General features: G+C 40.3%; 1 protein-coding gene across 5 annotated transcripts in view; it reads right to left on the bottom strand.

Moving 5' to 3' along the window:
• The window catches only part of Pur-alpha (Purine-rich binding protein-alpha), a 341,292-nt gene that overhangs the window by 200,988 nt on the left and 124,827 nt on the right, over nt 1–15,477 (bottom strand). Inside the window, exon 1 of one of the 5 annotated variants that reach the window (XM_067126412.1) lies at nt 777–846. The exons of the other annotated variants lie outside the window; for them this stretch is intronic. The gene's annotated coding sequence lies outside the window, so the exon portion shown is untranslated. Of the gene's footprint in view, nt 1–776; nt 847–15,477 lie in introns of those variants that run through there. 5 annotated transcript variants of the gene reach the window in all.

Below are 15,477 nucleotides of genomic sequence, written 5' to 3'. Positions count from 1 at the left end.
AAGGGAAGGAATTTGGGCATCATCCTACAAAAATGTGAGCACGTATAGATATATCCGTTACGTGCACGTGCATCACGTGTCTTTAAACGTCATCTTGACACTAGCAAAATGACAATACTATCCTTACGTGCACGTGCATCGCGTGCCTTTAATTAAACGTCATCTAGACGACGTTAGCAAAATGGCAATATTATCCTTGCGTGCAGAAGCATCACGTGCCTTTAATTGCGTCATCTTGACGACACTAGCAAAATTATAATACTATCCTTGAGTGCACGTGCATCACGTGCCTTTAATTATCCTTAAGTGCACGTGCATCACGTGCCTTAATTAAACGCCATCTGAACGACACTATCAAATTGACAACACTATCCTTACGTGCACGTGCATCACGTGCCTGCGATTATCCTTACGTGCACGTGCTTCACGTGCCTTTAAACGCCATCTTGACGACACTACCGAAATGACAACACTGACCACTACTATATAAACGTACATTCAATAACAGCACTGCAAGCACTGGGTCAAGCTGCAAGCACGTCCTTTCTACACTTCAAAAACAAACCCGTCACAGGGAAAGCGCGCGAACTGAACTCGTTTCCACTTCAAAAATACACAAACCCGCGCGAAACGAACTCATTTCAAACGGCGAGAATCCCGAGGCACTGCCGAAACCACCAAAAGCACCACATCCGGTCAGCTGATGAAATCATAACAATAATATCTTCTTCCGAGGAGCTTGGCAGAATAGAATCCTCTGTGAGCACTTGTTTTACATTTTACATCTGCTGCGCTTCATTGTAAAATGGACATTCACACACTGATAATGCGAGCGCCACACTGCCCGGCACAAGTCACACTCGCGCGCACACACACGCACACTCACACACTCGAGAGTACTGAAGTGTTTGAGAAGTATGAGTGTGTGCGTGTATTTATATGTCAGGCGAAGAAGCAATGGTGGGATGTGAGTAATACCAATCTCACTGCTCCTTCCCCTCCTCCCCCTCCCCAAAAGCCTCCCTCGCCCCTCGGCCCCTACGGAGGTCACACACATAATATACACACTCACATAGACCCAATACCCTCCCCTGCAACCCCCCCAAATCAGCCCTTACGAAGGCCCCACCCGTAGTATAAGCTCCACCCCTCTCAACAGCTCGTCCCATGAATTCAATGGATTGCGTCACTAACACACCAAGAAGTCTCCCCGCCTTCCCTCCTCCACCAAGCCTGGAGTTCCTCCTCCCCCTTCCCCCTCCCCCAATCCCCACCTTCTCTCCCTATCTCATTTCCAAGTCTCGTTCCCCCACAAACCCTTAGCATCTCTGACGTCACGGAAACGTCATAGACCACGTGCTGTAAGGTCGGCCTCCGCCTCCGCCTCCTCCTCCTCCTCCTCCTTCTTAACTCAAACGAGCGCGTTTGGGGGAGGCCGCAGAGACCATCATCATCATCATCATCATCATCCCTGGACTGAATCACGGGGAAAATTTATAACGGACGCAGCCAGCCAGTCCTTATCATATTATCCTCTTCCCGACGGGGGAACGTCGACAAGAACGTGGAACGCTGGAGAGAGGGGGGAAAAAAAGCATTCATTTTACACTGCCGGGGTAAAGCTCCGAGGATCCTCACGACCACTTGTACTATTCTTGAATCAAAGGTTGTCGCTCTATTTTTTCCTTATTGGTATTCTCTCTCTCTCTCTCTCTCTCTCTCTCTCTCTCTCTCTCTCTCTGTGTGTGAAGCATAAACAACAGATGATTCACAGTTACAACAGCTGTCACAAAAGACTCACTTTGCGTAATTTCCCACGGCACACAAACAAACATACACATACACACACACAAACACACAAACAAAGCTCCCGAAAAAGCCTCTTTCCCTTCTACAGTCATTGGTTCTCCCCTCGTCACAGCGGGACTGAGTGTCTTTTCTCCAAACACATGTCGCAGGAATCACTCATTCTACAGGCGAGTCAGTCGGGATTCTTCTTCTCAGGAATCACACATTCTACAGGCGAGTCAGTCTGGATTCTTCTTCTCAGGAATCAACACATTCTACAGGCGAGTCAGTCTGGATTCTTCTCCTCAGGAATCACACTTTCTACAGGCGAGTCAGTCTCGATTCTTCTTCTTCTTCTTGCGAGAAGGAATGAGACGAAAAGGGATCAAAACAAACCCCTCTCCCGCAAACCCCCCCTGTCTTCTCTCGAGGCACATGGCTGCAAATCGGCCCAGCTATAAGAACCACCGCGTTTGGAAAGACAACGAGATCCCACCACGTACGTAGGAATTCCTCTCCAAGCTTACTCGGTGGAGCACGGTGGTGCCTGCAAAAAGCCAGTTGGCGGAGGGCTGGAAAACCCCACAATTTCTGCCAAAATCATTCCTCGACGCTTTCGGTAATGACAGTTAACTCTCCATGACAAGGCGCTTGCGTCACTTGCCAACCTGATGGATAGCGTGCGCGTCTGCATAATTATTATTATAATATATATATATATATATATATATATATATATATATATATATATATATATATATATATATATATGTGTGTGTGTGTGTGTGTGTGTGTGTGTGTGCGTCTATTTTTACTATAACAACTTCCTAAGAAGTTTAAAAGCCCATAAAAAACACTTTTTTTGTAGTGTCTTAGTGTTTATAATGGGTTTATATATATTTATATATATAAAAAATATATATATATATATATATATATATATATATATATATATATATATATATATATATATATATATATAATTAAAAATGTGCAAGCATAGCTTAGAATCCATGAGACATTTTTTCTTATATCAGCATTCTTCTCTCAATTCAAAATCGCAAAACTCCGTGGTATGTTAAAAATCATTCCACTGAACCATTTTTTTCCCCTTTATAACAAATATTTTCAACCGGAAATATAGCCTTCACAATGCAAAGATGGATCCATGAGTGAACCACATCGAAAAGGTGCCAAAGCCAAGCGGCTTTATAATTCAGGTGGTAGGAGAATGCCGTGAAAATGCAGAATCTGTCCAAAAGTAAAAAAATACTAAGTGGAAGAACATATTACTTTCACATAACACTACATAACTTTTGAGAGAGAGAGAGAGAGAGAGAGAGAGAGAGAGAGAGAGAGAGAGAGAGAGAGAGAGAGAGAGCCGGACTGCACTATCATGTAACCACTTCAATCATGTACCTGTTTCTGTTACACCTGGTGTGCGGGGCCCGGACAAAACTGACCAAAAACAGTGTTTTGTGCACCCACAGCGGGTAAAATCGACCGACCACCGCGGGGTTGGGTTGGGCAAAAAGAGAGAGAGAGAGAGATAAAAAAAAAAGTCAAGAAAAAAAAAACTTCCAAAGACCCGGCGTCAACCAGGATTTTGGCGGTGGCAAGGAAGGCAGTGGTAGCACCCCTCCCCCCACCCATCCACTGCACTCAACTCTGGTCCACACCGCCCCACCACCGCTTCCGGGTGCGATGAGGAGGAGGAGGAGGAGGAGGAGTTTGGCTTTCCTGGTCTCCAGAAACTCCCGCAGAAGGGAGAGATCAAATCTTCTTCGCCCTCAGATACGAACGTTTTCTCGTGACAGATCCATTTCTGGGACAGCTCCTGAACACTGCATGTAGCAGCAGCAGCGACGGCGGCAGCGGCGGAGCCCTAGGGATAGCGGAGGCCCGGGGGTGCACGGGGCGTGGGTGGTAGCCAGGGAGCCGCACGTAGACGCCACTACCGGCCCGAGGCGCACACATCCTGGATCCTTGAAAACGCACCGACGAACGCATGCTCTCACGGCGGCATTCTTGACACCTCTACTTCTTGCTCGACAACCAGACATAGATTCTACAAGGAAGGAGAGAGAGAGAGAGAGAGAGAGAGAGAGAGAGAGAGAGAGAGAGAGAGAGAGAGAGAGAAAGTAACAGTAATTCAATACTGCTGAACTTCATTCAGGAAATGATAGGAAATGTTATAAAACTGTCCGAGAGAGAGAGAGAGAGAGAGAGAGAGAGAGAGAGAGAGAGAGAGAGAGAGAGAGAGAGAGAGAGAGAGAGAGTAACAGTAATACTATACTACTGAGCTTCATTCAGAAAATTATAAGAAATGTTATAAAACTGTCCGAGAGAGAGAGAGAGAGAGAGAGAGAGAGAGAGAGAGAGAGAGAGAGAAAGTACATAAACTGCTGAACTTCATTCAGGAAATGATAACAAATGATATAAGAGAGAGTAGTAATTCAATACTGCTGAACTTCATTCAGGAAATGATAAGAGAATGATATAAAACTGAGAGAGAGAGAGAGAGAGAGAAAGTAACAGTAATTCAATACTGCTGAACTTCATTCAGGAAATGTTGAGAGAGAGAGAGAGAGAGAGAGAGAGAGAGAGAGAGAGAGAGAGAGAGAGAGAGAGAGAGAGAGTAACAGTAATTCAATACAGCTGAACTTCATTCAGGAAAAGATAAGAAGATAAGAAACGGTATAAAACTGTCCAAGAGAGAGAGAGAGAGAGAGAGAGAGAGAGAGAGAGAGAGAGAGAGAGAGAGAGAGAGAGAGAGAGAGAGAGAGAGAGAGAGAGTAACAGTAATTCAATACAGCTGAACTTCATTAAGGAAACGGCAAGAAGGGTTGCAAACCTTTCCTGCATTTCACAAGGAATATAAGAAATGGTATAACCAGAACTGTCCCAAATAGTAGAAACTTCATATACGCCCATTCTTAACATTCGTCTACAACCATCGCTGTGTACACAGTCTATTGGCACCACGTATATAGACTAATCTATTACTGAAGTTCGTGGAGGAACAAGATAGCCTGAAGACATGGTAACATCGCAGACATTATTATTTCTTAGAATATAACACAGGCAAAGCCAAGCTTTCGGGAATACATGACTTTTCCCATCATCAAGGTCACTTACCTATAGAATGACATATAAAAAATAAAGAGAAACAGTATGAAAACTATACTGACTGATTGACTAGATCTAAAAGTATTAAATTCAAGTTTCCTAGAAACGGTAACATAACCAGTTACTGAAATTCCTGATGGTACACAGGACTGGTGGGTCTGGTGTACTTTACAACTGTCATTTTCATCCACATAATCGCCAACAAATATTCTACATCCGCGTTCTAAACCTAGCAAGAAATATCTTGTTACTGAAACGAATGCATTTATGTAATGAGGGAATCTCAGTGATTCAAACCCAGTTTTCAAAAGAGAAATCACAAGATTGAAACCCACTTTTAATAAGTAGAAATCTCAAGATTCAAACCCACTTTTAATAAGGGGGAGTCACAAAATTCAAATCCACTTTTAATAACATGAAAACTCAAGATTCAAACCTACTTTTTAAAATGAGGAATCATAAGATTCAAATCCTACTTTTAATAAAATGAAATTCCAAGAATCAACCCCACCTTCAATTACATGAAATCTCAAGATTCAAACCCACTTTTAAAAAGAAATCTCATGATTCAAACCCACTTTTAAAAAGATTAAATCTCAAGATTCAACCCCACCTTTAATAAGATGAAATCTCAAGATCCAAACCCACTTTAAAAAAGATGAAATCTCAAGATTCAAACTCGCTTTTAAAAAAGATGAAATCACAAGGTTCAAACCCACTTTTACAAGGAGATATCCCAGCAAATGCAACATGTGTCAGGGGGCAGCGCGAAGAAATCTCTTATGTAACGGGAAAAAAGAGAGAGAGAGAGAGAGGGGGGGGGGGAGGGTAGGGGCAGGGAGTGGAGAGGAACCAGGACCCAACCCAGTTCTGGGGCAGTTGCCGGGTAACCATATCCAGAGGAGCAAAGTAATGACTGACTGACTGATCTATTACGTAAACTGGCGTCGCGGCGATTAACACCGCCTCTGTTGAAAGCGTCAACACTGAAGATACTGAGTTGGTGTTACAATCCGTCGTCGCGAATAACATGGTCATCGACGCATGGAGTAAATCATTGGTGATGAGAAGGGGAGGACGGGGGTGGGACAACCAGGGTGAGAATCCCGTGGGACAACCAGGGTGTCCCACGGGTAAGAATCCAAAGATAATAATCAACTTAGACGCACGAGATAATGAGGTAAGGCCGCCGACCTAAGCAAGGAAAGTTTTGGTAGGCAGCTAACCAACCCGGAAGCGTTCTTCCCGGAGTAAGTTACCCAAAGATTCCCTTTTTTCAAAATATAGCTCAGACGTTCAAGCGAAGATGCGTTACACAGTTACCCTAAAGCGATTTTACTTGTACTTTTCATAATCTATTTACATTCTAATTTCTCTACTATCAATTTGTTAATTTACCTTTGCTTTCTGGTAACTGATCTCTTCTTTCTGTATTTCCTATTATCTTCTGTCATTTCTTTCTAATGATCACTGTCGTCGTATTCTTTGGAAGCTTGAATTTCAAGTCAATGGCCCCTTTGGTGGGCTTGTTCCAAATGAATAAGGTGCATTTCCCGAATAATAATAATAATAATAATAATAATAATAATAATAATAATAATAATAATAATAATAATAATAAAATAAATAAACACACTTAAGAAATAAAATTACACACTCTTAAGAAATAAAAATTACACACACTTCAGAAAGGAAGAGTTGACATAGGCTACAAAAAAAAAAAAAAAAAAAAAAAAAAAGTGAGTAAAACAATCTGGGAACATCAATGGCTAGTAAACAGTGGCCTTAACATAAAACAAATGACAGCCCCCTCAGGAATGCGCTGCCTTCAAGTCAACGACAGGATATCCAAACGCTCTATGGCAAAACGGATTCTTTCCAGTACCACATCCGCTAACTGTACTGGCGCGAAGGACAGAAGCAATATCATAGAACAGCCCATTTATTTTTCCATACTCACTCTCTTTTTTCCCGCCCTCGTAATGCATACGCAAGGAAAATGTGCTCATGAGGGTGGGTGTGGGTGGGGAGGGGGGTGACCCAGACATCATTGAACGACCCGGTAACTTGTAAAAATGGATCCTTGTAAATGGTATTTTGATATCGTACCTGATCGCCTGATGACTCATAGATTTTATATATATATATATATATATATATATATATATATATATATATATATATATATATATATATATATATATTATATAAGCATTACTACAAGGACCTCATTCAAACTGGATGGTATCTAATGGAGTATTTATCCAGATACCACCCAGTTTGAATGAGGTCCTTTTAGTAATTCTATTAATGCACCGAACAATTATTGTGTAAGTGATAAATTATATATATATATATATATATATATATATATATATATATATATATATATATATATATATATATATATATATTTTGGAGTTACTCATGGTAATACTGGCCATAATGGAACATTGTTAAACATTCCCGGCCGTTGTCCTGCTGTTTGTGACACTTCTAAAATTAAAACATGACGATGCAAACAAATATATATAAAAAAGCAACTGTATTGTCGTAAATAAGCCCTAAAAATACGTGAATGACCCTGAATGCTGTGAAAAATACGAATATTTGCTATAATTAATCAGAGAACACAAAAAAAAAAAAAAAAAAAAAATGCGCCAAAGTTTCTTCGGCGCAATCGAGTTTCCTGTACAGCCGCTACAGCGTATAATCAAGGCCACCTAAAATAGATCTATCTTTCGGTGGTCTCGGCATAATACTGTATGAGTTGTGGCCCATGAAACTTTAACCACGTCCCGGTGGTGGCCTATCCTATAGTGTTACCAGAAGCACAATTATTGCTAACTTTAACCTTAAAAAAAGTGAGGCTAGAAGGCTGCAATTTGGTATGTTTGATGATTGGAGGGTGGATGAACAACATACCAATTTGCAGCCCTCTAGCCTCAGTAGTTTTTCAGATCTGACGGCGGACAGAAAAAGTACGGACGGACAGACAAAGCCATCTCAACAGTTTTCTTTTACAGAAAAACTAAAAACACACCGTCTCATGAATAAGGACCACTGACATCAGCAACTCCAGTCATTCACTCACACTCACACCTCCTGCCGTAACAAAAGCGGCAACTGATGAATTCTGAAACAATGACAAAATAACAGGAACATAGCAACACGGCCAAGCGTAAGTAGAGGCCAAACGATAGCCCCCACCACTTACGAGAATCTGAGAGGACCAGCTGGGAATCACGGAGGGGGAGGGGCGGGGGAAGTAAGGGGGGGAAGGGGGTATTAGCCACAGCGTGAGTAATCGCTTCATTTTTGTGCTTATATTTTTCCTTTTCTCTCTCTCTCTCTCTCTCTCTCTCTCTCTCTCTCTCTCTCAAGTCGTAAAGGAATATCCTGAATCCTTGGTTCTCCTTCATGACGTCAGGCTGTCTTCCTCTGCTCGGGCTCACTGGCTGCAGTAATGACGGTGGAGAGAGAGAGAGAGAGAGAGAGAGAGAGAGAGACTTGTTGAATGGACTGTTTCACAATCCTCGTCATTAAAGCACTCACACGTTTTTAATGGAATTTTCACAGATACACTTGACGAGTGACAAAAGCAGTGGTTATTTCAAACCGAGCCTGGAAATAGTTTAGTATTATCTTCAATTTATATAGTTTGTGTGTGTATATATATATATATATATATATATATATATATATATATATATATATATATATATATATATATATATATATATATATATGTATATATATGTATGTATGTATGTTAACTTTATCACTTACACAATTGTTCTGTGCATTAATACAATTACTAACAGGGTCTCATTAAAACTGGATGGTATCTGGCGGAGATATTTATTTAAGTTACAAGCTTTCTAGGACTGACAGTCCTCATTGTCAAGTATCCTAGAGAGCTTGTAACTTTTCTTGACTAAATATCTCCGCTAGATACTATCCAGTTTTAATGAGGCCCTGTTAGAAAAAATATATTATATATATATATATATATATATATATATATATATATATATATATATATATATATATATATATATATATATATATATATATATATTTATATATATATATATATTCATATTACTCTGTGTAGTATTACAGGAAAAGACATTCATATATATATATATATATATATATATATATATATATATATATATATATATATATATATATATATCCCTTCTGAGTGTATATGATAGAAATAATCAACACACAATCACGTGTGGAACGGAAATAAATTCAACTGGAAGACCTGGGTTCGATCCTGATGTGAGTCTGAAATTTATTTATATATATACATCCGTTTCCTAATTTTATGTATATATATAAACATTTTCCGTTTCCTAGTTTATATATATATATATATATATATATATATATATATATATATATATATATATATATATATATATATATATATATATATATACTTGTAATATACCCACACACCCTGACCTTTATTTGCCTTAAACACGGGGGCAGAACGAACAGGAAAACCTAGCATGCGACTGACACGAATTTCCCAGAACCCACAAAGAGAAACGGAGCGAACTCTTTGACTTGGCGAGACGGAAATTCACCCGTTCTTTTGAGGAACACCGTCCGCCAGCCACTCTCTTCCAAAAGAATGGTAACAATAGCTCGTCTTTAATTTATTGACATTTAATTCTGATGGGCATTCAGGGGCCTCTCGCGTAATGTCACCAAAATACCAAAATTGCAGTCTATGGCCTGATTCCTGCTCGTTATGGAGCTACGCATGACGAAAATAAGCGAGTAAAAAAAAAAATGCGCCCAAGTTTCTTCGCCGCAGTCGAGTTTTCTGTACACCCGCTACAGCGTATAATCAATAGATCTATCTTTCGATGGTCTCGGTATAATGCTGTATGAGTCGCGGTCCATGAAGCTTCAACCACGGCCTGATGGCGGCCTATCTTATATCGTTGCCGGAAGCACGATTATGGCTAACTTTAACCTGAAATAAAATAAAAACTAAAGAGGCTAGTGGGCTGCAATTTGGTGTGTTTGATGACTGGAGGGTGGATGATCAACATACCAATTTGCAGCCCTCTAGCTTCAATAGTTTTTAAGATATAAGAGCGGACAGAATAAAGTGCGGACGGACAGACGAAGTCGGCACAATAGTTTTCTTTTACAGAAAGCTAAAAACTGCACTCCTAATGCAATCATCCTCTATATCTTTCGTCAGCGTTGTAAGGAAAGAAATTCCTCATCCGCATTTTGAAAAACAATTATTAACTTCTTAAGAATAATTCGAAGGCAAATAAAACTCTAGTATATATTAGTTGATATGTGTAATGCATTTAAGGAATTATGGTCACTAACCTATTCACGGATTTAATAGAATGAATAATATTGCACTAAAATGGAAGACTGCAGTATCTGTAAAAATGCAAAACTGAGAAAAATGGTAAATACTGTAACTTTCCGTTGCCTTACTACTGATTTTGCAGATACTGCAAATGGGACCCCCTAAACACTCGTGGAAAGCATTGAAGAATCATTCTGAAACTGCAGTAACTTGTGTATTAGTGTTTCACGAGCCCAATAGGTTGCATGTCTCAATTTGGAAAATTTTGTAGATGCTACAGTTTTCCATTTTAATGCAGAATGCTTGCCTTTATGAAAAAAATACAATTCAAGTTTGGCGCAACTTGCAACAAATAAAAATAATAATAAAAACATTATCACTGATCTGGTAAGCAAGATATTCAATTTTTTCCTCTCAAAAGAAGCATAAAAACATCCTAAGCTGAATCTCCGCTCACTTTAGATGCCTATTAGGATACTCCCTTTCGTACTTCGAGGAATGATAAATCCTCAACAAAAGAAAAGTTACGTCGACAATTAAATTGCCAGAGTTATCAAAGATGACAAATTCTGTTAAAATGTCTGTCCGATCCCCCGAGTCATTAGGGACGCTGTGTTGTTCAAGTTTGCTTTCTTACGCAGCGTTCTTGGGAATTCAGACAGGTTAGGGACATTCCAATATACAAACGTAAAACAAGGTACAGGAATTGACATAAGTCTGCTGTCTCTCACACACACACACATATATATACAAATAATAACACACAATCACGTGTGGAACAGAAACAAATTTCTGACTCACATCAGGCTCGAACCCAGTTCTTGCAACTGAAAGACGAGACGTGTGTGGCTTGGTTGGCAGCGGTCTCGTCTTTCAATGGAAAGACCTGGGTTCGATTCTGATGTGAGACAAATTTATATTATATATAAAATATTCTCATCATAAGGCATTCATAACTACAGTGGGACGTGGGGCAACAAACTACAATAAGGCAGAAAAGCCAACAGCCCTTCAATATGTCTTTTATGAATATAATTCCCTAATAAGAGGCGGCAGTAAAACTCGACAAAAATATTCCCGGAGAAAACAAACAAAGCATTTACGCATGACACAATTCCCAAACACAGTTTCAGCACGAGTCAGTACTTGAATGGGGAATCACCCATGAATGCCAGACCCCTCGGTGGGGGGCGGGAATGAGTCACAATGTGGCAAGAAATGGGAACAAAGCGAATGAGTCTCACACACACACACACACACCCAAGACCTGTCTTACAAGTACAGAAATCTCTGATTTTAATAACATTTCGACTTTCGGACTTTGTTAATGAAAATTATTTAAAATTGGATTCGCTTTCTTTAGGATGCTAATTAACCCGAACTATTCCATGCTATACAAATTAGACTTTTAACTTGACTATGATAGAACTAAGGCAAAATAAACAAGTAAAAAATACGCCGAAGTTTCATCGAGTTTTCTGTACAGCGTATATTCAACGCCACCGAAAACAGATCTATCTTTCGGTGGTCTCGTTAAAATGCTGTATGAGCCGCGGCCCACAACACTTTAACCACGTCCCGGTGGTGGCGGCCTATTCTATATCGTTGCCAGAAGCACGATTATGGCTAACTTTAACCTTAAATCAAATACTACGGAGGCTACATGGCTGCAATTTGGTATGTTTGATGATTGGAGGGTGGGTGATCAACATAACAATTTGCAGCCCTCTAGCCTCAGTGATTTTTAAGACCTGAGGGCGGACAGAAAAAAGTGCGTACAGAATAAAGTGCGGACGGACAGACAAAGCCGGCACAATGGTTTTCCTTTGCAGAAAACTAAAATGAAAACAAAAAGCTGATGAATGAGAGCTGCCAAGATATTTTAGGAAAGAGGAACATTTTAAATTTACCTCTACTTACACTTAAAACCTCAGTACATGACCACATCAAATGAGACAGGTATACCTGAGAGAGAGAGAGAGAGAGAGAGAGAGAGAGAGAGAGAGAGAGAGAGAGAGAGAGAGAGAGAGAGAGAGACAAAATTAACTTCTCTGCAAAACTAGTGAAGCGTGAAACGAAATCGACTTCCTTCTCAAGCACCGCAAAATTTCAAGAATGAATGACAAGGAGAAAGTCACTCACTCAACGCGATATCTTACAACTGTCTTCGTGAGACGAAATCCAGGATACAATAACCGGCCACAACATAGTATACATATCTACCGTTATTCTCCATAAGGACACAGCAAGTGAGCATGCAAGAGATACCACCATCTTGTTACCGATGTCAGAAAAGAAATAATAATTAAATTACGGCCTTGGAAATTTACCGTGCGTCAAAGAAATGAGAATAGAACTCCCACCACTAATTTAGTGTCGAGCTGGTTCCAAAACGACAGACCGTGACAGAAAAACGTTATGATCTGATGGCGACGAACAAGGGGATGATGAAGAAAACACAGAGATAAAAAAAAATAAATAAATAAATAAAATAAAACTGTTTCCGAAGCATCGAACTGAAATGACGCTCAAACAGGACAACATTCCAGCAAACATTGCTATGGGAACTAATGGATGACGAGGGGGAATCGTCAGAATTACTCATGAAACTGAAAATAACGAGAACGTTGGACGTCGAAGAACGCATCGGCTATGCATGCCATGAATTTGGGATTTTCCTGGGAACAAGTAAACAATGTTTATTATCCTTCTATTGGAGGTGAAAATGATAAATTCGAGACACGTAAAAAGACATGAAATAGATGAAAAAAAAAGCACAGACTCTTTCTCTGAAAAAGGCCAGTGTCGTCAACCTGGATATAACAGAACCAAGTAGAATCTTGATTCCGATGGCAGTCGACTTGAAAAATATGTCTTCTGTAATAAACTACAAAAAAAAATAAATAAATAAAAGGTCTGTGAATGAGCGTGTTTCGTGGGGCTATCCTACCTTACCGGAGGCCTCCTTCCTGAAGGAAAATGATTCAAATGACGGCTTCCGCTACACTTAAACCTAACCTAGGCTACCTTCCAAGCGTTTAAGTTTGCTGAAGACTAAAGAACTTCAACTGTTATCACTAAGGAAAAATCTTTCAAGTAAGAACCACAGACTTTACACAGAATGTATGTGGCCTTTTATCGTCAATGCAAAGAAATTTTTATTGCAATAATTAATATATATATATATATATATATATATATATATATATATATATATATATATATATATATATATATATATATAAATCAAGTACTCATTTTTGTTCAAGAGAGAGAGAGAGTGAGTTGGGCAAAATAAAGATAAACGAGTAAAAAATGCGGCGAAGTTTCTTCGGCACAATCGAGTTTCCTGCACAGCCGCTACGGTGTATAATCAAGGCCACCGAAAATAGATCTATCTTTCGGTGGTCTCGGTATAATGCTGTATAAGCCACGGCCCATGAAACTTTAACCACTGCCCGGTGGTGGCTTATCCTATAGCGTTGCAAGAAGCACGATCATGGCTAACTTTAACCTTAAATAAAATAAAAACTACCGAGGCTAGAGGGCTGCAATTTGGTATGTTTGATGACTGGAGGGTGGACGATCAACATACCCATTTGCAGCCCTCTAGCCTTAGTAGTTTCTAAGATCTGAGGGCGGACAGAAAAAATGCGGACGGACAGACAAAATAGCACATTAATTTCCTTTTACAGAAAACTAATGAGGTTTGCCTACGCCATGACAACACTACTCCCACGGTAACTAACACTTACTACCGAATGTATTTATTTTACCAAATCAACCTGTCGCGAATTCAATAACAAAACTCTATGGAGATCTTGAAATGTGAGTAGTATAAGCAATGCTTGCATTTAACCCCGAGTTTGTTTCAACGCCAGGATCCAAAATGAATGAAGTGACGTCTCCCCGACAGATCAGATGAACCTTGTAGAGAGAGAGAGAGAACTCTTCAAAAGCGTGACGTTCAATGCCGACTATATCTGCCAGGGGGAACCAGCCATTTATTACAACATCCTTTCGCCGCCCCCCCCGACCCCCCCACCCCACCCCCCGAATGCACCATCTCGTGATGGTGCTAAAACTAGCCCGAGTGACGTTGCTCAGACGTCGGCGGCATTCCAAGAATTAAAATTATGTCATGCACGCCATCCAAGACCACTTGTGCGCCCACTGCAGGCGTTACGCAAACGCAGGCTCAAAGCATGATGGCCAAGGACGCCAGCAGCTATGATGATCATCGTGTTGGCGACAGAATGCAGCGAGAAACGATCCATCCAGGCCGCCGGATCACACACACACACATGCACAGGAACGCCAGGCATGTTGCTTCGTCTCCGCAGGGGATGGATGGATGGCTGGATGAATGGATGGAAGATATTTAGGGCTAAAGCCCAGGGACTGGGGCCAAGCCATTCAGCGCCGTAATGAAGAGTAAATAAATTATATCAAGGTAAATGCATTAATGAATTAGTGAAGGAAATGGATGGATGGGTGGATGGATGGATGAATGGATGGCTGTAAGATATTTAGGGCAAAAGCCCAGGGCCTGGGGCCAAGCCATTCAGCGCCGTAATGAAGAGTAAATAAATTATATCACGGTAAATGCATTAATGAATTAGTGAAGGAAATGGATGGATGGATGATGGCTGGATAGATGGATGGAAGATAATTAGGGCTAATGCCCAGGGACTGGGGCCAAGGGTCCATTCAGCGCCGTAATGAAGAGTAAATAAATTATATTAAGGTAAATGCATTAATGAATTAGTGAAGGAAATGGATGGATGGATGGATAGATGGATGGATGGCTGGATGAATGGTTGTAAGATATTTACGGCAAAAGCCCATGCACAGGGGGGTATTCAGCGTCGCAATGAGAGTAAATAAATTATATTAAGGTAATTGCATTAATGAATTATTGAAGGAAATGGATGGATGGATGGATGGGTGGATGAATGGATGGAAGATATTTAGGGCAAAAGCCCATGCACTGGGGGGCCAAGGGGCCATTCAGCGCCGTAATGAAGAGTAAATATATTATATTAAGGTAAATGCTTTAATGAATTAGTGAAGGAAATGGATGGATGGATGAATGGATGGATGGATGAATGGATGAATGGATGGATGGATGGTTGTAAGATATTTAGGGCAAAAGCCCATGAGCTGGGACCAAGGGGCCATTCGGCACCATAATGATGAATAAA

The sequence above is a fragment of the Macrobrachium rosenbergii genome, chromosome 24 (assembly GCF_040412425.1).
Source record: "Macrobrachium rosenbergii isolate ZJJX-2024 chromosome 24, ASM4041242v1, whole genome shotgun sequence".
Taxonomy (NCBI): domain Eukaryota; kingdom Metazoa; phylum Arthropoda; class Malacostraca; order Decapoda; family Palaemonidae; genus Macrobrachium; species Macrobrachium rosenbergii.
This window is presented reverse-complemented; position numbering and strand designations above follow the sequence as displayed.